Source organism: Maniola hyperantus, chromosome 17, assembly GCF_902806685.2.
Source record: "Maniola hyperantus chromosome 17, iAphHyp1.2, whole genome shotgun sequence".
Lineage (NCBI taxonomy): Eukaryota > Metazoa > Arthropoda > Insecta > Lepidoptera > Nymphalidae > Maniola > Maniola hyperantus.
The window spans coordinates 10,056,946-10,079,673 of NC_048552.1; positions in this window are offsets into that span (position 1 = coordinate 10,056,946).

A 22,728-nucleotide genomic window follows, 5' to 3' on the forward strand; every position below is an offset into this window, starting at 1 on the left:
TTTACGGCGCATTTCGTTGTTCCATCGTCTTCAAGAACAACACACAATACACCGTGATATACATAAATCTCTACACATACACATGTGTGTGTCTGGGTCACAGATACATATAAAAATCCATATCATGGGTGATGTCTCACAGATCGATTGGTTGATTTGCTCTAAGTATGAAATTTTGTAAACAAGCTCTAATAATTAATGTTTTATCAAAATGAATGTTAATTAGTTAATTAGGTAGGTATGTATGTTGTTGTAAGATTTTCGTAAAAATATTATGTACTTAGTTTCAAAGCTTTATGATGTGTAAGCTTTTACCTACAAGCGGGAATCTGATAATGGATAGATGATAGAATTTAATAACTTTTTACTCTTAGCTCTACCTACGCTACCAAGTGAAATAATATTACATTCGAAAACTCTTCACCGCGTCTGTTGATAAAGACTTTTAATAAAATAGAAGCAAAACTTATCGTTACCTTTCATAATAATATGTAAGCTCAATTCAAAGTTACATGGGCTCAAAGATTTTCATAGAATACTAATTCATACTTCACAACATAAATTCTCATGACAATCATCAGATTAGGTATTCTCGTATCACTTTAAAAGGTATTAGGCCTCTTTTTCTATTCTTTGAACACACAGTTTTGCTCTTTAATAGGACCCATATTGGTTTTTTTCACTCTGGTACTGATTCGGTAACCTAGTAACATACATAATAACAGATTTTCCTAAAATATAGTCTGAAATATCTAGAATTATTCCGGGAAATATTGAACGAATAGTAACCATACATACTACACACCTACATACCTATTATCACGAGACACAGACACACGACGTATATGTTCTTTTATAAATATTGATCACTTCGCGTGTCGTTAACGACACATTTGCGGAAACATGCTCGATTTTGTTAATGATGCTTTCGTTATTGAGTTTTGTCTACTTATATACCTAGGTACAGTTACCTACCAGGGGTGTTACGCATATTCGTATCCGCATCCGCAAATGCGGAACATTCGCATTAATTCAGAGCTCCACATCCGCATCCGCTTCAATTGATGCGGAGTTTTTACGGATGCGGATTCATATTTGCAACAAGTAACGACCTGAAAAAAAGTGGACGGGGCGGAGTAGCGCGTGCCTCGCGCGTGTTTGCTAGTTGATATCTTCGTTCGCTAACTGACCTATCAAAAAGTGTACAATGGTATCCAACAGGGGTGTTATGGATATTCCCATCCGCATCCGTAGATATGAACTTCTAATAATCCGTATGTGCATCCGCATCCGCGGATGTCAAAATATTGGCAATAATGGTCAATTGGTCAAAATATTGGCTGGCCAAGTGCGGATTGGCAGACTTTAAGAAAATTATGGAGAAGAACTGATTAGTATTATAGGTTGGTAACCGTGTTTGATACCTATACCCTACTTAGGACTTTTTATTTCAGAAAGACAAAATATTTTTTATAAACCTTACCTACGTTGAAGTGGCCGAGTAGGTAGGCCGGTAGGTAGGTAGGCCGGCCAGGAACTAGTTGGTATAGGAGTAAATGAGGATACTTAAGAATAAAAGCCGTGGCGGTGTGGATGTTCTGTGACGAGCTGCGCATTTATAACATGGCCGCAACTGGGCGCTACACAAGTGAAATTATTCATTGTTGCTTAGGGTTGGCACACAGGTGTTATTCACTAGCAATTTAATATTGCTTATAAAAGCAATGGTTTTGCTGGGGCTGTCCCGTTTCTTTAAAGCGTCAGGGATAATTGCTGAAGTCAGAATACACTTGCAGTCGTCCGCTAAACATTCACATCCTTAGTGCGTCGGGTGTCGGGTGTGGGCTAGAACCAACAGTGTTGCAAGTATGATAGCCAGCAGTCCGCCGTTATGTGAGTCGCTGCTAGATTTCTTCTGGTATAGAAACAATACAAAAGTCGACTCTGGTTCATATTACTATTATAAGTTAAGTTTTATTTACTAGTCTTTTGATTTTAAGCTTATTTCGTGGTTTAACGACATATTTAAAAAAAATGTAGATAACGGGTACATACCACGATTAATTTTGTGTCTTTGTTACTTGAAATAAACTTATTTATTTACTATACTAATTTTTTGAGTTGCGGTACATAATAATTATAAAAATTTCATGAAGTTTTATAATACATTTACAATCAATATCTTTTTAAAGACTGATATTTTTAATTTAATTAATTTATTCAAGACGTACTCAGCATTGGACTACAACAGAATTATCCGAAAATGTTGACTTTTAAATGTTATTAATTACCTTTGTTAAAATATATACTTAGTTAATTTCTGATATTTTCCACTACTAAATGTGACAACCCTAATGAATATTTAATGTTGTCGGTGTCAAGAGTGACCGTTCGTAAATTATTTGTTTAAATTTAGAACGGCATCGGCTAAACGTTCCGGGTCCTCAATAAGTAATACCGGGCCAAAAAATGTTGACCTCCATCGCAGCCTGAATCCAAACGAAATTCTTACATTATGTTCGGAGATATTTGGGTCAAGTTAAGCTGGTCGTTTTATAATGGCGATTGGTCTCGGGCAGGGCCATTCAGTGACAAATGCTTATGAGTTTGTCACAAGTACCGGGAGGGTATATTGCTTTTGTTTCCCGTACTCGCCCGGGGCAGTACGGAATGAGTTTCGCCGAATTGAGTTTAATGAACTGCGTATATGGAGTGCCCTGTTGTGAGTGAGTTTAATAACTGTCCAAGAGTTGTTAATGACTTATTACCGCGACGGGCTTATGCCCGCGACGTCGTCTGCATGGATTTAAGGTTTCAAAAGTCTCGTGAGAAACTCTTTGATTTTCCGGGATAAAAAATTACTTAGTGTATGTCACTTGCTCGTCAGTAGATCCATTGCTCCGTTGCTGCATGATTGGAAGATAAACCAACAAACAAACATAAGACATGACGTAGTGCTTCTGGCTTAGGTCCAATTACACGACAGGCGGTTAAATTTATGTTACGATTACGGTTAAACTTTGGCTAAATTGAATCATAATAATAGTCTAAAACGGTGATGCCTAGTGGTTTAAACGTTGCTTGGCATCCTATTCGGTTTGATCCCGAGCACGCACTTCTAACTTTTCGAAGTGGTGAAGGAAAACATCGTATGGAAACCAGTGCCTGCGAGTTATTCATAATGTTCTCAAAGGTGTGTGAAGTCTGCCAATCTGCACTCGGCCAGCGTGGAGGATTTTGACCTAAACCTTCTTATTCTGGAAAGAGGCGAGTGCTCAGTAATGGGCCGGTGATGGGTTGATCATGATGACCTAACATGTATTTCGTTTGAGCAATGTGTTGAGATGTAAAAGATGATACATTCAAATGGTTGGTACAGAAAATACAGATCAGTCGCCAGCTTAACCAATTTTCCCTTTTTTTTATTCAGATACAAGTTAGCCCTTGACTGCAATCTCACCTGGTGGTAAGTGACGATACAGTCTAAGATGGAAGGGGTATGGTTTGGTTTCTATACGGCAAGGTACCGGAACGCTAAATCGCTTGGTGGCACGGCTTTGCCGGTAGGGTGGTAACTAGCCACGGCGAAGCCTCCCACCAGACCAGACCAGAAATTTAGAAATTATGAAATTCCAAATAACTGCCAGGAATCGAACCCGGGACGTCTCGACCCGTCCCCAACTAATAAGACCACAGCGCTTACCACTGCGCCAGGGAGGTTGTCAAAGGTTCCATAAAGGAAAAATCGCTCAAAACGTTTACAATGAATATCCAGTGTCCAGCAACAACAACTTATAGCCTTCTCGTGCTCGGCACCGCAGGGTGGCGGTGAGGGGTCCACCGTCCACGAGACACGTAACGACGTCTTCACATTAATTATCTCGCCCGCACTGATTCCGTCTGACAATAGTTTGTTTTGGCCATTGTTTTGTACTATGTGTAACTCCTTTGAGAACATTATGGAAAACTCTCAGGCATGCACGTTTCCTCACGATGATTTCCTTCACCGTTAAAGCAAGTGATATTTAATTACTTACTTAAAATGAACATATCCAAAGAGGTGCGTGCCTGGGATCGAACCCCCGACCTCCGATTAGAAGGCGGACGTCCTAACCACTAGGCTGTAACAGCATGTGAAAGGTGTCATAGTATCTCAAAGGTGTGTGCATGCAAAAAATTACGTCAATCCGTTGCACCCCTAGAATAATAAATACTATAGAACGCTGATGAAGTTACTTTTGTATGAAAACCGCGCGAGCCACCTCGCACACTATCTTAAAGAATAGCGTATTCAGCAACACAGCTATCGCGACTCTACTATTGGTCAAAAAAATTACAAGCAAAAATCGTCTGTATCTTCTTAACGGTAGGGTTGATTTTGAAGTACCATTCAAGTATTGTATTGCCAGCTATGATAAAAATTTGCACAATAAATATTTTCAGTTCTTAATATCATGTTCCAAGCGTTGATAATTATTGTGCTTATTGTGCAAACATCTGAAAAACATGTTTCACTATATAAAGTACATGTCGCTCGAAGTAATCACTTTAAAAATAATTAATTAAATTATTGTGAAAATTTTTGTACGTCACTGGCAATACACAAGCCACTGACAAATAGTGATGTGTAACAATTGGAAGTCGATATCGATAATAATTATCAATACGTCATAATTATTGGCTATCTTAAAAAATTATTTACATACATGACGATTTCTAACAGACTTTCGAAAAAAAGGTTCTCAACTCGACTTATATGTATGTTAAATATCAGTATGTACCTACCTAAGTTACCAATCTTCTCACTTCAGCCGAGATCCTGTTCTTACGATTTCAAAATCAATAATGGTACCGGAAATGTCTATAATTCAGTCATTCTGTAGAATACCTAGTCAATCCATGATATACCTGTCTTGTTTTGGCAAAGTATAAAATATGCAATCTATTGTTGTCCATCATCATCATGATCAATCCATCGCCGGCTCACTGCAGAGCACGGGTCTCTTCTCAGAGTGAGAAGGGTTTGGTCGTAGTCTACCACGCTGGCCATGTGCGGATTGATAGAATTTATATAAGTATATTGATAGACTAGATAGTAAATAGATCAGTCTGTCAGTCAGGCCGGAGGAAGTCTTATTATATAAATAGATCTACTATTGTTGTATTACTACCTACTATAAATTATGCTATAGTACTTAAACTTTTTTATAACAATAGGTACCACAAGATGTTTAGCCTTTATTAACAAAAATACACTATCGATAAAATTATCGACACACGCAAGCCCAAAATTAAGAGCGTTGACGCGTGGGACCACTTCGCAAGTTCTTTGTTTGTTTGAAAATGAAGGAAATTTTTGTATGAATTTGTTTTGTTTGCTGGCCATCTTTTTTCCCCGACCGCAGCGATAATCCTTGAAGATACTTAGTGTATATCCCCTTATAGCAATAGCTTCTAATCTGCCTACAAGAATAGGAACAGAGACGGTATTAAAAGCCTTGGTGAGATCAATAATCACGCCTACTACTTTGTTCTTAGCTTCTATACGATTAACAATTTGATCAGTCAGAAGGTTGATGGCAACTGATTCTCAGATAATAATATGTTATGTCTATTCAAGAAGCTGGCTGGCTGGTTGTTCAGAATTTTCTAGATGACATTTGAAAGCATTGTTAGCACTGAGATAGGTCTATAATTTGTAATTAAGGTACTCCAATAAATTTTGTACAATTGTGACTTTAAGGATTTTTTTTCTGAAAGAAAACCTTCAAGCTCTGTGCACATGCCAAGTGTCAAAAAAGAGTTCCATACAAAAATGTTCTAGGGAGCCTTATGAAAATTAAAAATAAATTTTGTATGGATGTGAAGTTTTTTTTCACTGGTTCACAAATCACCAGTGACCCAAGTTGTCGAACATTTTTTGTTTCGTAACCGTCTGTCTGATAGTTTTCAAGAGCCTTAAGGGTATCCTAGTCAGTTTTTCACGTCTGGCTATCTTTATAATCTTGTTGCCCTAGAGTTTTCACTTTTACGCACACGGAAAGTTTGCTCTGCTTGACCACGATACGTGATCATCATTAGCTATGATTGGAAGACTTGAAATTGGCACAATACAATTTCGTAGCTGGGCCAATTTCAAAAGTAGCCTGTCATTTAGTAGGATTTACTAAAAGACCATGCATAACAGTTATTTTTTGTTTTGATATTTCTAGGTCATCTGTAATCAGTCATTGGTATTTTTATGAGTGTGTCAAGAGTTGGGAGAAGGTTATTCCATCGAAAAACTCTTCTCATAAGGCTATCGGTGGCTTTAGTGCCCACAAGACAGTTCTTATATTCTTCTAAGTGACACTGTAAGACTATTCGTATGGACGTATTCGTATGGATAGTTTGGCCTTATGTTTCTTAGCATTGCTATGTCTATCTTCTCTTATTGTAGGCATTACGAGATACTCGTGTGTTTCCGATGTTTTAGTAAACCACTAAAACAAACGGGGCTTTGAGTATTTACCGTGTGAAAGACTGAGTTTTGATATCACTGTAGTTTTTGTATGTTAGAAATAAATGTCTTTGTTAGAAATAACCAGTGAATGTGTTTATTATATGTGTTTTTCGTGGTTATATGTTAACTAAAGACGCACTCAAAATCGTATAATTTAGTAAACGTCTTCCGCAAGAATAAGGATTTGATAGGATTATTATTTTTCAATAAAATTAATAATTCATTAGCAATAGATCTTTAAAAAAGGCTTGTTCTTAAATATTTCAACCTTTTTATTCGTTATTACTCCTAATATCTGTAGCACTTCGCACATGAATAATTCCTAAAAAATCGGTAATTGTGTTGAACGCTCTTAACATTGTCAACCGATATAATTTTTCGAGATTATGCCTCGATCTACAAATATTTTAGTAGATTTTTATCTTATGGACGAAAGAAATTCCTTTATTTACCCGGACTCACATTTTTATTTCGCATACGACTTATAATTACAGTAAAACTCGGCATCTTTTCGAGTTTTGTACGGCAGCTCTAATCACGGTGACAATTGGGCAAAAATGGCCCATAGTAATATGCTCAAAAGACTTTGATATGAGCGTTTGCTCATATCCGCGGCTCGCCTGCCCCGCCCACATGCTTCATCAAGTAGAGGGGGATTCCAACATCAATGGTTGCACCGTTGCGACGTGATTGAAGTACAAACTAACAAACCAACAAACAGACAAACTAACCAACCAACAAACAAACACACTTTCGCATTTATAATAAGGGTACTGATTGCACCGCAATAGGTATCGTACCAGTGTCTGAATCCAATGAAAACACAGCTATTTTACTACCGAGAAACAAAAATTATGAGTGTCCATCGAAACTCCGGGCACACCTTAATGTTAAATTAGGTGATCCATCTAAGGGCAAAGGGCGCTAAGGGCCCAATAAATTAGTTGGGGACAGCGGGGATAATAAACACGGCAAGGAAATGGCACTGCCAAATAACTTGTTAGGAGCTGCCTCACCCCCCGTCCTCCCCTATTGACTAATTACGACGCTTTGTTTCCTGACCAAAAACTTTGGTCAAGTTTTAATGCGAGGTAGGTACCTACTTAACCTACTATTTAATAAAAAAAATATAACTATCAGGTTACGGATTTCACGGATTTTGTCCCTCTGAAATCCGTTGGAGAACCATAGTGACTGACATAGCTCAACGAATTAGCCAGCAGAAGTGGCAGTGGGCAGGCCACGTCTATCGCAGAACTTGCGCAGAACCGATGGCCGCTGGGCCAGCCAGACGTGGTTTGGAGTGGAGACCGCGTATCAGCAAGCGCAGTGTACGACGACCTAGGATGATGGCTAAGATGGAAGCTAGAGCACGCTTGCCTAAAAGTTAAGCGATAGAACCGCTTATGCTGTGTATTGCTATTTATCATCATCATCATATCAATCTGCACTAATGAGCAACGAATTGAGAATCAGTGAGATATTAAGGGGTACGTAGGTACCTAGTTATATTGCTAAAGACAAAGCATAAAACAAGAACTGACGGATTAAATGCAAATCATGATCCCATCGTCGGCTCACTACAGAGGACGGGATTCCTCTCAGAGTGTTTCGGCCATAGTCGTCTTCACACACCTTTGAGAACATTATGGAGAACTCTCAATCATGCAGGTTTCCTCACAATGTTTTCCTTCACCGTTAAAGTGCTATTTAATTACTTAAAACGCACATAATTCTGAAAAGTTAACGGTGCGTGCCCAGGATCGAACCATGCACTAAAGAAAGAATACCCGGCTGACGGCTGAGTTTGTTGTAATGTGGGCTTTTCTCAGATCGGCGCGTTTGAAACCTTTGTAGCTTTAGTTTTAAGTTCGCGTAAAAAATATTATCTTCGCTTACTAATGCAACAACCGACCATCAAAAAAAGTGTATTTATTACCTATTTTGAATAAACTTTTTAGACTTTTAGACTTTTAAAGCTAGTTAAGCAATGCAATAAACCGATATTCAACTCAATTTAAGGACTGTCTCTCACATAAATAACGTAACAGTATGCCACCCATATATTGCGGAACAATACCCACAATATACTTTAGCGATACTCGATAAAAAATCGCCGGCGACATGCGCTTCGGCGATAGCCTTCGCGTCGTAAATCGTAATTCGATAACACGGCCTCTGCCTTTGTCACCTTCATACCAAGATAAAGTGGTTCTGGTTTGGTCTAAGTAGATGCAATGCAAGATGCAGAATTCTTTTTTTAACTATATCTAAGTATAAACACTATAAACTAAGCAAAATATTATAGTTAATCATGGTCTCCTATATGGTATTCAAATTTAAGTGTTAACTTAAAACCCGTAATTATTCGCGCATAATAATTATGCGAGGGATCATAATATCGTGGTGGTGCGTATTGCTTCCCTGGTGGCTGCTTTTTCCTGCATGTTTAGCAGTGGGAGGGCGGGCGGTGCATTTCGCATGCTGCATGTTGCACCATGTTGCACATACGGATGTCTACGTCATAATACCTATCTGCATGCCTTTCAGGCCGAACCGTACAATAGTTTGAACTGTACGTTGATAGATCAGTCAGTCAGTCACCTTTTCGTTTTATATAATACTAGCTGATGCCCGCGACTTCGTCCGCGTGGACTTAGGTTTTTAAAAATCCCGTGGGAACTCTTTGATTTTCCGAGATAAAAAGTAGCCTATGTCACTCTCCAGGTCTTTATCTATACTTACCTACCCATGCAAAATCACGTCAATCCGTTGCACCGTTGCGACGTGATTGAAAGATAAACCAACAGACCAACAAACAAACCAACAAACAAACACACTTTCGCATTTATAGTAACTTATCTACTCGTCTATACTCTATACCACTAGGTACTACGCTAGGTTCAAACGAACAAGCGCTATAAAATGAGAACGAATCAGATAACGTTCTTTCACTCTCACATCTTACAAGTGGTGAAAAAGCTTATTGTAGTAGGAAGTTGGGCTAGCCGTGAACAAGGCAGTGTCACCGAGATAAGCCCTCGCGCTATCGCGGGCTGAGTGGCCATCCTTGTCCGACACAGTGCCTTACCGGCGCCCGCGCAGCGATTTATGCGCACGCCGCTCTAGATTAGCGGAGATAGCCGTCTATCTTACGACATTGTGCCTTTTTTAGGGTTCCGTACCTCAAAAGGAAAAACGGAACTCTTATAGGATCACTTTGTTGTCTGTCAAGAAACCTATAGGGTAATTCCCGTTGACCTAGAATGATGAAATTTGGCAGGAAGGTAGGTCTTATAGCAGACATGGGAGAAAAATATGAAAACCGTGAATTTGTTGTTACATCACAAGAAAAAAATTAAAATGTGTTCATGAACAAATATTGCTATTTTCAACTTTCAAAATAAGATTACTATACCATTGGGGTGGGGTACCAGTATGAAAGGTAGTACTTGGTTAGGTAGGTGAAGTACTTGTAGAAACATTCTGAAACAGATTTTTATTTATTTTTACGCATAATAGTTTTTGATTTAACGTGCAAAATGTCAAAAAAATACAACTGTAGTACGGAACCCTCGGTGCGCGAGTCAGACTCGCACTTAGCCGGTTTCTTTTTAGGGTTCCGTACCCAAAGGGTAAAACGGGACCCTATTACTAAGACTCCGCTGTCCATCCGTCTGTCTGTCCATCTGTCACCAGGCAGTATCTCATGAACTGTGATAAGTCACTCAGTCAGTCGGTCACCTTTTCGTTTTATAAGTATATTTAGATGATACGGAACCTTTCGTGCGCGAGTCCGACTCGCACTTTTCCAGTTTTTATTGTTTTCTAGTAGTATACCAATTTTGTTACCGAACTTTAATTCAATCAAAGTGATAATTGATAACTCTAGTTTGTTCTATTCTAAAATTGTCTTGAGAAAATAGTCCCTCAAGACCGATTCATGTTACACCGTGCCAGAGCCGACATGCTACACCCCCTGCATGACATACTCTTATGTCTTATACTTAACATATTTTTGTATGAACTAAGCCATGGCACCCGGGGCCGAAGCACAGACGGGGCACGGCGGCGCGCGCAAAATTAGGAAATATTCATCATCATGATCAACCCATCACCAGCTCACTACAGAGCGCGGGTCTCCTCTCAGAGTGAGAAGGGTTTTTGGCCATAGTCTACCACGCTGGCCATGTGCGGATTGGTAGACTTCACACACCTTTGAGAACATCATGGAGAACTTTCAGGCATGCAGGTTTCCTCACGATGTTTCTTTCACCGTTAAAGCAAATGATATTTAATTAATTAAAACGCACATAACTCCGAAAAGTTAGAGGTGCGTGCCCGGGATCGAACCCCCGACCTCCGATTAGAAGGCGGACGTCCTAACCACTAGGCTATCACAGCTTACTCATGGAATTAATCATCCATTAATTTTTTAACTGTCTAGCTTTAGCTTACACTCAGCCAAGTTTTTCGTAAGTAAACTCTGAGCAAAGTCAAAGTATACGCTCTATACGCCCTTAGATCTTTAATTATGCCCCGTCCGTATGCCTTCCGTGGCCATCCCGGCATGGTGTAGTGTGATTCGGTCCTAATACAAAATCGTAATCTATTTGCTAGAGTCGTCAAACTCACTCGCAATAAAACGCGTCCGAAATAAAAAGGTACAACCCAATAAATCGGCACTTTGCGCAGATACCAATAACTCCTAAGGGTGGAATCATATCTGAGTCCGCACAGAGCAGTGTGCTTAGTATAAGATGTTACACTCACCAACTTTGATAGAATTCGAGTGTCGAACACTTCAGCGGTTAAGTAAAATGGTCCTTATTATCAAGTTATTAGCCGTGTTTTAAAGCTCAAGTTTGGCTATACATCTACAGGTAGAGCTACAAGCAGAAACGTTACGAAATTTAAATAGGGTTTTGACGACCTTCCTGGCATAGTGGTGAGCGCTGTAGTCTTATAAGTGGGAGGTACTGGGTTCGGTTCCTGGCAGGGGCCATTTGGAAATTTATTATTTCCAATTTGTCTTTAGTCTGGTCTAATGGGAGGCTTCGGCTTCGCACCGGCAAAGCCGTACTTACCGTTCTGTTACAATGCATGCGTAGAAACCGATCAGAGGTGTGGGTTCAATGAAACTGCCACACCCCTTCCAAGTTAGACCGCTTTCATCTTAGACTTACCACCAGATGAGATCGCAGTGAAGGACTAACTTGTATCGGGATAATAATAAAAAGTTGATAGCTACTGAATTTTTTACTTAATATTATCAAAAATCTTTTGGAACGTTTTTGTGTTTTGACTCTCGAATTCTATCAACCTTGGCGAATTGTAAAATCCATATAGGTAGAGTAAAATCTCATACTAAGCACACAGTCACATAGCAGACAGTCGTTACCCGTGAAAGTTTCACGTGGTCTGATATAAGCGCAGGTGATTTGGTGATATGGCATACCTCGATCACTGATATGTCCCGAGACAGGGGTGGACTTGGACATAAGTCTTCTGTTTCTAAGAATAAAGTAGTTGCAATCTTTTGAAATGGTCCCTCCCGCATAAAAGTTTTTTTTAATGTACCTACCAGCGTAGCACCGAACGTTGAAGGCGATAAACTCACTCATTTAATCCTTTCCGATTGGCTATCATTTTTTCACTATTGACTGAAATACGCAATATAATAAGAGAGTGATATTAAATTTACGGTAAAAAAATCAGTGATAGTTCAGTGGTTAGGACGTTGGCCTCGTCCGGGGTTCAATTCCGGGCATGCGCCACTTTTCGAAAGTTATGTCATATGCGTTTTAAGAAATTAAAGATCACAGCTTACTTTAACGGTGAAGGAAAATATCGTGAGGAAACTTGCATGCCTGAGAGTTCTCATCATCTTAAGAGTTCCAGAGTTCTATCATAAAATTGCCATTCCCCTTTCCCGTTAACCTGATTGCATTTTAGATTGGATCGTCACTTGCCACCATGTGGGATTGCAGTCATGGGCTCATATCGGAATCAACAGACCGACAGACATCGAAGTGATCCTATAAGACCTATCCTTCTTTCGTTTTGAGGTACGGAACCCTAAAAACAGGAGCTATTGCGATGATTGCAAAATATTTTAATCCAAATTTCAGCTGAATGAACCACTTCAATCCAATATCACTAAAAGGCTTTACACATCAAATTAAATAAAAAATAAAGGCTCCAAAACAGATCCCGAATCCGTCACCAGGCGTGGCCATCAATACTAACGGTCGCGCCCCGGGAGGGTCGTAGAGTCGCTACGAAAATCATTCCGACGCTAAAATATCAATAAAACACAAATACGCGCGCACGCCCGGGACCCATTGCGATCGCTGCCCAACATTGATATAGTTACTTCAAGATATAGTTAAGGCGAATTGTGTCCCAAAAGCGGTGTTGAGACACATTTCGGATGTTCAAAGAATCAAGTTTTGGCCTACATTATTTATTTTTTAATAAGTATTATAAAAATTTAAATTATTCTTTAGTGAATTACGAGAGCCAAAACACGATTGGCACAATTTGGCTTGATACTAAAATAATCGCGAAGTTTCCCCAAAATACGCATTTTTTACACGACCATTAGGACCAAAACCAGTTTCTATTCGATTTATATAAAAACCAATTTCAATAAAATTTCGTATTTACGACGTTAATTAATACACGGGATTACGGTATTATTTTATGGCAACAGAGCGCACAGAATTTTAAATATACTTAAATATTAATAAAAAGCGTGCAACTAATTTACGCTCGGGCGGCCTAGACTAGGTATTACCCCTTCAGTCTTTTATAATTATTTATGTATGGTATGGTAACTGTAAATAATTAAATGAAAGTTATTAATTTTACAAAAACGTATCTCCTGAGGAAGAGAAAACAATCACTTAGGTATGAAGAATTAATAATACAGTAAGTAAATTAAAAATTGAAATCAAAATCGAATTCAATTTTTTTTAATAGGGTGCCAACGGTATACAAAGAAATATTTTTTTTTATCTAAATTAAAAGTTAAAAAACAACATTAAAATAAAATTAAAATAAATTAAATTGTGTATCTTTGTTTTTTATGTGAATGTAAATCAACGATCACGATCGGTGTAGAATCACAAATGCGGCGCGAGTGCGGCCTGCCCTTTTGATGGGACAGTTTATTTTTTTATAATGGCCTCTACGACCGCGGCTTAGTGCTTTATGAGATTTACATTTAGTCGTGCCGTTTTATTGCCCCTAATCGCTGTAAGGAAGGAAGGTCGTGTTGGTTTTATTGCTACCACACTTTTAGGCCTTCGCCGCAAAAATTGGTTCTTTAACAATATTTTTTGGCATAGCAGTGCGATTGCCGTATCACAAAAAGTATCCTGGTTTTACATATTAAGTAATTTATTTATTTTAAATTATGAATTCCATGCCAATCTTATAAATGTGTTTAACACGTCCACCTCCTATTCGGGAGGTCAGGGGTTCGATCCCGACCTCTTACTTTTTGGAGTATAATATGTGCGCTTTAAGCAATTTAATATCACTTGCTTTAACAGTGAAGAAAAATATCGCGAGGAAACCTTGTGAGTGTGATGCGAGCACAGACCACGAGTAAAACAAAATCGAATACGAAAATGAAGTTTTCGTTGACAGAAAATAAATAAAAAGTTTAGTAAAAAGTAGATAGCACTAAGATAAAATTTGTAAAAGCGCTCTTAAAATATTCATAAACACATAAATCACTACAACAAAAAGATGAAACGAAAACTCCTAACTACATACATCATTCCAAACCGCACCAAATCGATAGCCCGAAGAGTAAAGTCGAATGACCCTCCCCACTTGCTCGGAGGGCATTTATTGGAGGTAATTAAAAAGAAAACAGACAAAGGCCCGCAGCTGATCGCGACGTGCTGCGAACGCTAAGACCGGTGTCGATAGTGTGGTTATAATATAATATCGATATCGATAATTTGAATTTTGGTAGTAATTTACGGTAGATACATAGACCAAGGTCACTGAGTTAGCCCAAACTATTAGCAAGCTGAAATGGCAGTGGGCAGGTCATGCCTGTCGTAGAGGCGATGGCCGTTTGAGCCGGAAAGTCCTTTGAGTGGAGACCGCGTTTAAGCAAGCGTAGTGTGGGACGCCCTTCAGCACGATGGACCGACGACATAAAGAGGCTGGCGGGGAGGGGCTGGATGAGAAAGGCTGAGGACTGGGTGTGGTGGCGCTCTTTAGGGAAGGCCTATGTCCAACAGTAGACGTCCACAGGCTGATGATGATGATGATGATGATTATGGTAGATGTTATTTATTAAGCTGTGATAGCCTAGTGGTTAGGACGTTTGCCTCCTAATCGGAGGTCGGGGGTTAGATCCCGGGCACGCACCCTAAATTTTTGGAGTTATGTGCGTTTTAAATATAAATGAATATCACTTGCTTTAACGGTGGCGGAAAACATCGAGAGGAGTTCTCCATAATGTTATCAAAGGTATGTGGAGTCTGCCAATCCGCACTTGGCCCGCGTGGTAGACTATGGCCGAAAACCCTTCTCACTCTGAGAGACCCGTGCTCTGTAGTGAGCCAGCGATGGGTTGATCATGATGATTATTTACTCGATAAAAAGCTAGCTGGTGGTTGGAAGCTCGTCTTATGATCGCTACTGAAGATGCTTAAAGAACAGGCGCACTAGCCAGACATAAACACATCACAGATTGTCCTTAACAGTACCTATATCCGCATTATATTGAAACACTTAATTACCTATGTGTAGTGGCAGTAACGTGTATGCCATTAGCCTCTCGCCAGACTAGACCTCAAGAAATTAAGAAATTCTATTTTACCAAGTCGACGCTGCCGAAAATCGAAGACGAGACCTCGTCCCTATAAAACCACGGCATACATATTACCTGCTCCAGAGAGGTTGTCATTTACGCCTAGAAACTTTTAAATGAAGTAATTTTTTCAATATCTATTTGACGACAATGATGACCAATTCGCATAAAACGAAAAAATAATATAAAATTAAACAATGATGCTAGACGGCTGTTAAAAAAGCTCTAGTTTGGAATAATATTTAATCTAGTTTTTTATCAATGATACTGATTCGTTAAGTATCGATGTACTTAACCTACTTCGCATCACTAAAGAATCACAAGTCGTTGGAGCGAAAGAGGACTTTTATCAGCGGCGACCGATACCAATACTTCTAGTTTCTAACACGTAATTTATTGCCACCCTACATTCCAACACATTCCTGTACTAAATTATTCCTTAGACCAATCACTTTAAAGTTCAAATTCCTTTAAACATTTAGCAGATGTCTTTTGGTCAATACCTCGCAATTTTCCTACTAATTCTTTTCTGAGAGCAACGACAGTGTTATATTGCATTTTTGCAAATTACACTATCAATAATTCTTTACTGTTGCTATCTCTGGTTATTGTTGCTATCTTTTTCTTGGTTCTTCGGGAATCTTTCGAGTATAAAACTTTGTTTAATTATAGAGTTTTATTTTGTTATAATTTGAAAATATTACAATGAAACTTAAAGCCTTAGCCTTGACTAATTACTATACAAAATATCATGCCCGCGTGGAATGGTGCAAATAATACTGGCTGCATATCCGCACTGGGCAGCCAGGCTGATCCGTCGCGCAAAAAATGAGCCAGCCCTTCTGTCACCAAATGAGGCTATTAATCGCGGTGAAATGTCTCGTAAAAAAAATTTTGCACTAAGACTCCACGGCCCCAGGGTCTCCACGGCAAACGGAACAAAAATGTAACACTCGATAAGAGAGGCATACTTGCGCCGCTTGCCGTTTTCAATTTTCAGCCATTTCTGCTGCAGCTCCCGGTCTTGATGCTGTCTCCCTGATATGACTTGGGGCCAATGTGTCAACGCACGTTGCGTCCCACATTAGCGCCCGTCCCCGTTCCCAGGGAACCAGTGTAAATCCATCAGGTCTCTTGTCATCATCCCGACTAATCCCTGCCAGCTCGCACGATTTAAATTATATCATTTCTATGAGTTTCTCTCTATTGAGTTCTGGCTGAGTAAATATTTTTTTAAATATCATAAATCACGCAATCGCTTACAAAATTGCGCACAATCTTTTCTCAGAGAGAGAAAAAAATAGCAAAAGGTCGCGGATCGCGATGAAATCTCCTGACAAGATAATATCGCGCATAAATAATAAAAATGCCGGCCATAAAGACAATTGATACGTTATGAGAGGCCCGCAATGTTTATGGTTAGTGGGCTCATCGACACGGCAGGGCATGTTCCGGCGAAAAGGGTACCACATAATATAATGCGGAGTGATCGCCATTCGCCTCTAATGTGTGTACGGTGCAAAATATTGCACATGCAAGTGCGCAGGCAGAGTGTGCTCTACTCGTGCAAATCAAATCAGAGCCACAAAGCTGTAGACCCATGTGATAGATGGGCAGGACATAGACTGCCAAAGCTTTATGGTAGCATTGAGCAGTTATTATATTCGCTTATACGTTTCCCCGAGTTTTCTGTGACTTGTTTATCTTTTTTTAAAGGAAAAATAGATTTATTAAGTTTAAATAGATAATTAAGTAGTAATTGTCGCGCGATTTGTCTTGTGCTACAAAGCATACAGCATAATGCTGAGCTGGGACCCTTTTTCAGGTTGTGCCACACATGACAGTTTGTTACGGCGCTTCTTTTGCTTGAAGTGCGTTAAGGCTTATGCTCAGGTGGAAGAGGCGCCGGAAGAACCAGCTCTTAGTTTTAAGATGACAGGTGATGTGTGGAACGGCACAGTTTGCTAAATAAACGTCTTTTTTTTCTTTCTTTCTTTCTTTCTTTCTAACAGGAATCTATTCTTAGTGTGCTCCAAACAAATATAGTTTGTCTCTCATTTAAACACTAACTAATCAAACTGGCTACCTGTAACAGATGGGCGGACAGGTGGAAGGGCAGACAGGTACCGAAGGCACCGTTTGGGTATAGAATCTTAAAAATCAATCCATATTTTATTGGTAGGTACAATTTCGTTTCTCCGAGAACTTTTCAACGATTTATTTATCTTTTAAATCAGCTAAGGAATAATTAGATGTCAAGTTTTTAGATAAGTAGAGCATACTGTCTCTCGGTGCAGTGACAAGCGCCAGATTGGTCGGTTTATAGTGCAGTGATATCAGCCAAGGCGCGCTCTTTGTCGCCGGCGTCGCACGACGACGTATATCACGCGTATCGGCGCGACATCGCAGATCCGCTGAACGATGTCAGACGATCTCTGAGACTGTCTTTATAGCACGGCTGTACATGAGGGGTTTATTCGTAATGCGCTCCGAACAAAACGTATAGTAAGTAACAGGGTCGAGATGGAAAAGAGGCGGAGAGACGCCCCGCACACCCGCCCGTCACCCGCGCTCGCCCGCACGGGGTTAGCGCGGAGGCTGTACGGAAATACCTTGTTCACAAAACGCCGTAGGTATATATTATAGTGTCTTACAGATGGAACTAAAACTTACCGTAACCTGAAAAAGAGTTTGACCAAACTCTGAATTCGAGCCTTGAAGCTTGGGTCTTAGCAAATTATTTTTGCAGCATCATGGCGAGTAAAAATATGACATAAAAACATAATAACTCAAAAAGGATATTTTACGAGGACTAATCTTTGTTTGGTTAATACGCCACGGCCGTAATCAATTCTCGTGGAATTTTACGTCCCCATATTGGAATAACTTACAATGTATGCATATTTCTTTTAAACCGAACACCGATGACAAAATTCTTCTCAGAATCGGTATAACGCCTTTGTTCAACGAGATGCCTTATAAAATATCTAATAAAGTGTCACATAAAGTAAAACGAGCGAAACTCTGGAATGAGATACGGACGTGGTTTTAGTGATGTGGCATTCCATTTTATAGACTTGATGTAAAATCTCAGGCTTCTGATTAGATTCGTTTCTTTTGTCATGCATACCTACCTACCTAAATCCTATAGGTAAAACCTGACCTGAAATAAAACACCTCGCCATATTGCGGAAAACTCGTGGAAGTAATTTATACACGACATGTTAGAGTCCATAGACCATATTCTAGTGGCGCCCCCAGAGCAAGTTTTTATATTTCTGATCAGGCTTTACTTTAGTTAAAAGTTTACTTAAAAGTTCAACCTGTGCTCCTCGCTGAAACGCGTATAAGAGGCACACTATACGCGCGCTATACCTATCACCAACTGGCAATAAAGTCATGATATTACGAGTGAGAAATCCACAGACCACTCTCTTTGGAGAAACCTAACTCCAGAAGCGCCGGCCAAATCGGGTCGCTTATGTGTTCCTCCGAGAAAGTTAACCACTAGGCTATCATTCGGCTCTAGGCTGAGATCTATAGAGCGCACTTTGACTTTGCTCAGACTTAAGATTCAGTTAAAACGAGACAGATTTATGTGCGAGATATAGCTCTGTCGCGTTTAAACTCTGTCTTAAGTCCACAGCTTAAGAGTCAGAGTGCGCTCCATAGATCTTATCCTTATGGCTTCAATTCGATAGGCTCGCACGCCTTCGATTCGATTAGGTAGGTAAAATTGTGTACACATCACATCCCTATACCATTATTCTAAGAATGGAATTCGATACATTGTCGCTGTTAAGTTATAACTGATTTATATTAAGGCTTAAAGGGTGACACATCGGATTTGTCGTCAAGTAAGTATAACTGTTGTTTAATAGTTACTGCGAAATATTTTAGGGCTCCACAAATCTTATTTTAGGTTAGAAATAGATAGGTACCTACGTAAAAATATTTGTATTATGTTTGTCCGGAACAGGATGGCCAATGTGTCCCTCCCTTTGCCACTTTAGCTTCGCAAAACTATGCTATATAAGTTACTATGGTTCTTCTACGAATCTCCTCATTACTGATTTGATCACGTAAGGAACTCCGAGCATAGCTCTTTGCATCGTCCCTTCAATGATTCTGGGCTTCTCATGAAACCTTGTACTTATAGAAATAGGAAACCTCCACTTGCTTTTACTTATAGGAAAATTCAATACTATTTTTAGAATTATTATTCTATCCGCGCGATAGGTGCCGGGCTGTTGCAGCTATAGTAAAATTTAAGACTTAAAGAAAACATTTGGAAAATTGGAATGGCAACTCCCTCACCACCTGGGTGTCTGGTGCACTTCAACCGTCCGCTGCGCCAGATCCTTCTTTCCACGCACGTGCAAAATGTGGAACCAACTCCCATCGGCGGTGTTCCCACTAATTATAACATGGGGTTATTCAATGGGCGGACCAACAAATTCCTAAAAGGCCGGCAACGCATCGGCGGTTCCTCTGGTGCTGCAAATGTTCATGGGCGGCGGTAATCACTTAATATCAGGTGACCCACCTGCTCGTTTGCCCGCTATATCTATTAAAAAAAACTCCAAATAATTATTATTACACTAGGTAATTGCTCCAAGACAATCCCCAAATTAATTCAAAACATGGGACAGCGGGACAACGGCGTATAAATATTAATAATAATCGGACCGGTTTCATATCTAGTGTAATGAATAACTAATGTAACGGCGGCCCGGGCGAAAATTATCAATTTCCCGACCATCCTGGGACGGACCCTTGACTCCGGGACAGTTTAAACTTCAAGTTCATCTCTATGATGTGCGTCTAGGGTTGTGCGCTTAGCTTTATTAAAGCCAAACTGTATACATTAAGTCCCGCAAAATGCTATTTCGCTGAACCATGTCTCATTAACATCGAAATGACGTCATTTTGACGTCAGCCGAAATAAAAATATACCATCAGCTCGAAACTTCAGTCTAGTGCTGACGTCACTAAAATGGGGTCAATTTGCGGGACTTATATAAATAAGTCCGGAAAATTGCTATTGCGCTGGAACCATGTCTCATTAGAATCGAAATGACGTCATTTGACGTATATAAATAAATAAATAAAAAATAAGTGTGACAGAAGTGAAAAAATTAAACAATGGAATATCCCGCAACTCGTTTAAGTTTCTAGTTCTACTCGTTTCTCGTTCATCGTCGGCGGTCGGACCACTGCCTTAAGGAGTTTCACTTCAACAAGTAAATCTTTTGCCTATGTAGGTAGGTACCTAATACCTATACCTATGACTGTTTAATGATATATTTGAATTTATCTTCATACAAAACCATCGTTATGTTGGTACAGTGTCACACTCACAACCCTAAAGTTACCCCTTGCCGGCGGCTCATATCTCTAACAACATAAAAGCAATTCGCCAAATTGTTATTGGCATGTTAATAGTTTGGATGTCCCGACTTTGTCCCGAAGTCGACGTGAGGATCGTGTTACTCTAATTAATTATTTGTTGATATTATGGCGATACAGTTGTTTGGAATGTTTAAGGTTCATTTTGGAAGATTAGAGGGGTACCTACCTAATTTACGATATTTTAAAGACTTAATTTTACGACGTAATTACATATTTAAGTTTTTTATGGACGTTCCGAATTAACTTAGTTTGTATACAGAGCTAGACTAGAGCTATCGTAAGTAAGAGCGATGATAGCTCCTATTTGGGGGAGGGCGAGGGTTCCATCCAGGGCACACCATCTATCTACGATACGTGGATTTGATTCCCGGGTCGAGCCAAAAATAATAAGGTAAGCATTTGGACTTTTCTGATAAGAATTTCGCGGTACTAACCCGGAGAAAGAGCTAGCGCGCACCACGGTACATTTCCGTATATTTTTTTCCCGCAAAATCTGTAAACTTTAGAACTACACATAGGTATAGAAGCGCGCGCACTGGGCAATTGCGCACCGGATTTTCATAGATTTAAATACAAATATACGGATTTTGAAACGCACAACAATTCACGCTGCGGTGTTGTTGCGCGCTAGCTCTAATTTGGAATTTAGGAAGTTGGCGGAGTGTCACTTGTCACCCCGTGCCTCGGAGAGTTAAGTCCTGCACCTGATCTCTCATCGGTTGTGACGGATTTCCATCCCATCATGAGGGCATACAGAGTGCACCTATGTTTGTGCCGTTTGTGCACACACTTTGTGCACTAGGTATAATGTCTCCCGCGCAGTTTGCTAATCATTATGGAGATTGGCTGCAGTGATCGCAATTCTGTCGGGAGGATTTTGATGATAATTAATTAAGTGCTTAAAGCTAAAGCTTCCAATCGCACCATAGTCATAGGCGGGCAGTAACCCTGCAGCATCAGGATTAAGGAGTTGGATCCAGAATTTTTTTGTGGGACCAGCACTGAAACATCCTCTGTTGATTAAAAAAATTTGCAAATCGGTCCAGAAACCTGGGAAAAATCGATGTAGAGTAGTAGTAGTAAGTAGAGAACCACTCCTTTTTGGAAGTCGGTTAAAAAGGGGGAATTATTCATATTTTTCCAAACAATATTTACAACAGGCGCTCCAAAATCCAAACAAGGTCCCAATTAACGGAACCCGATCCTAAGATTAGATTTGTGGCCGCTTTACCTCGTCCCGGCCATTTCGGCTGCAGTAACGAATCGCCTCGAGACAGAGCCACTGTTTGCCGTTGTATAACCGCCAGCATCTGTCGCAACCCTTTATGTGTAGACCCTTTGATTTTGCAAGACTAAGGACAACTTCGGACTCTAAAAGAAAGAAATTACCTACCTACTAGCTTTTTATAATTCGAATCGCAACCTATTGTATAACCTAATTTTGAAATTGTAGGGTACTATTGTTAGCCTTAATTGTAGTTTTTATTGTTTGTTGTAAGAATTATTGTACTTTTAACTTATTGAGTAGGTAATTAATTTAATTGTTATAGATTTTAGGTACACAAAGAATGTCTTACTTTAAGCTATACTATTTAGAAGTTCTAGTTAAGCATGTTGAGTTAGCCTGTAAGTGAGTATACATTGATAGTTTATATAAGTCGTCATAATTAGTTTTCTTTGTATACCGTTGGCTTCCTATTAAAAAAAAAAAAAAAAAACCTAGATATAGAATCCAGAGCCTCGAACTGCCTCGAGCCTTTTGAACTCTGGAGTTAGGCTTTTCTCTCGTATCAATTTACGGTAACATTTTTTAAAATCATCTTACGAGTAAAATAAATGGCTCGCGTATAGTGCGCCTCTTACGCATTTCAGCGAAAAGCTACTTTCTTTACCTATTCTTAAAGATAAGGTAAAACGGACTATACCTAATTGTTGGTCACCATAGTGATGCGACTCCATAAATAATTCAACTCAT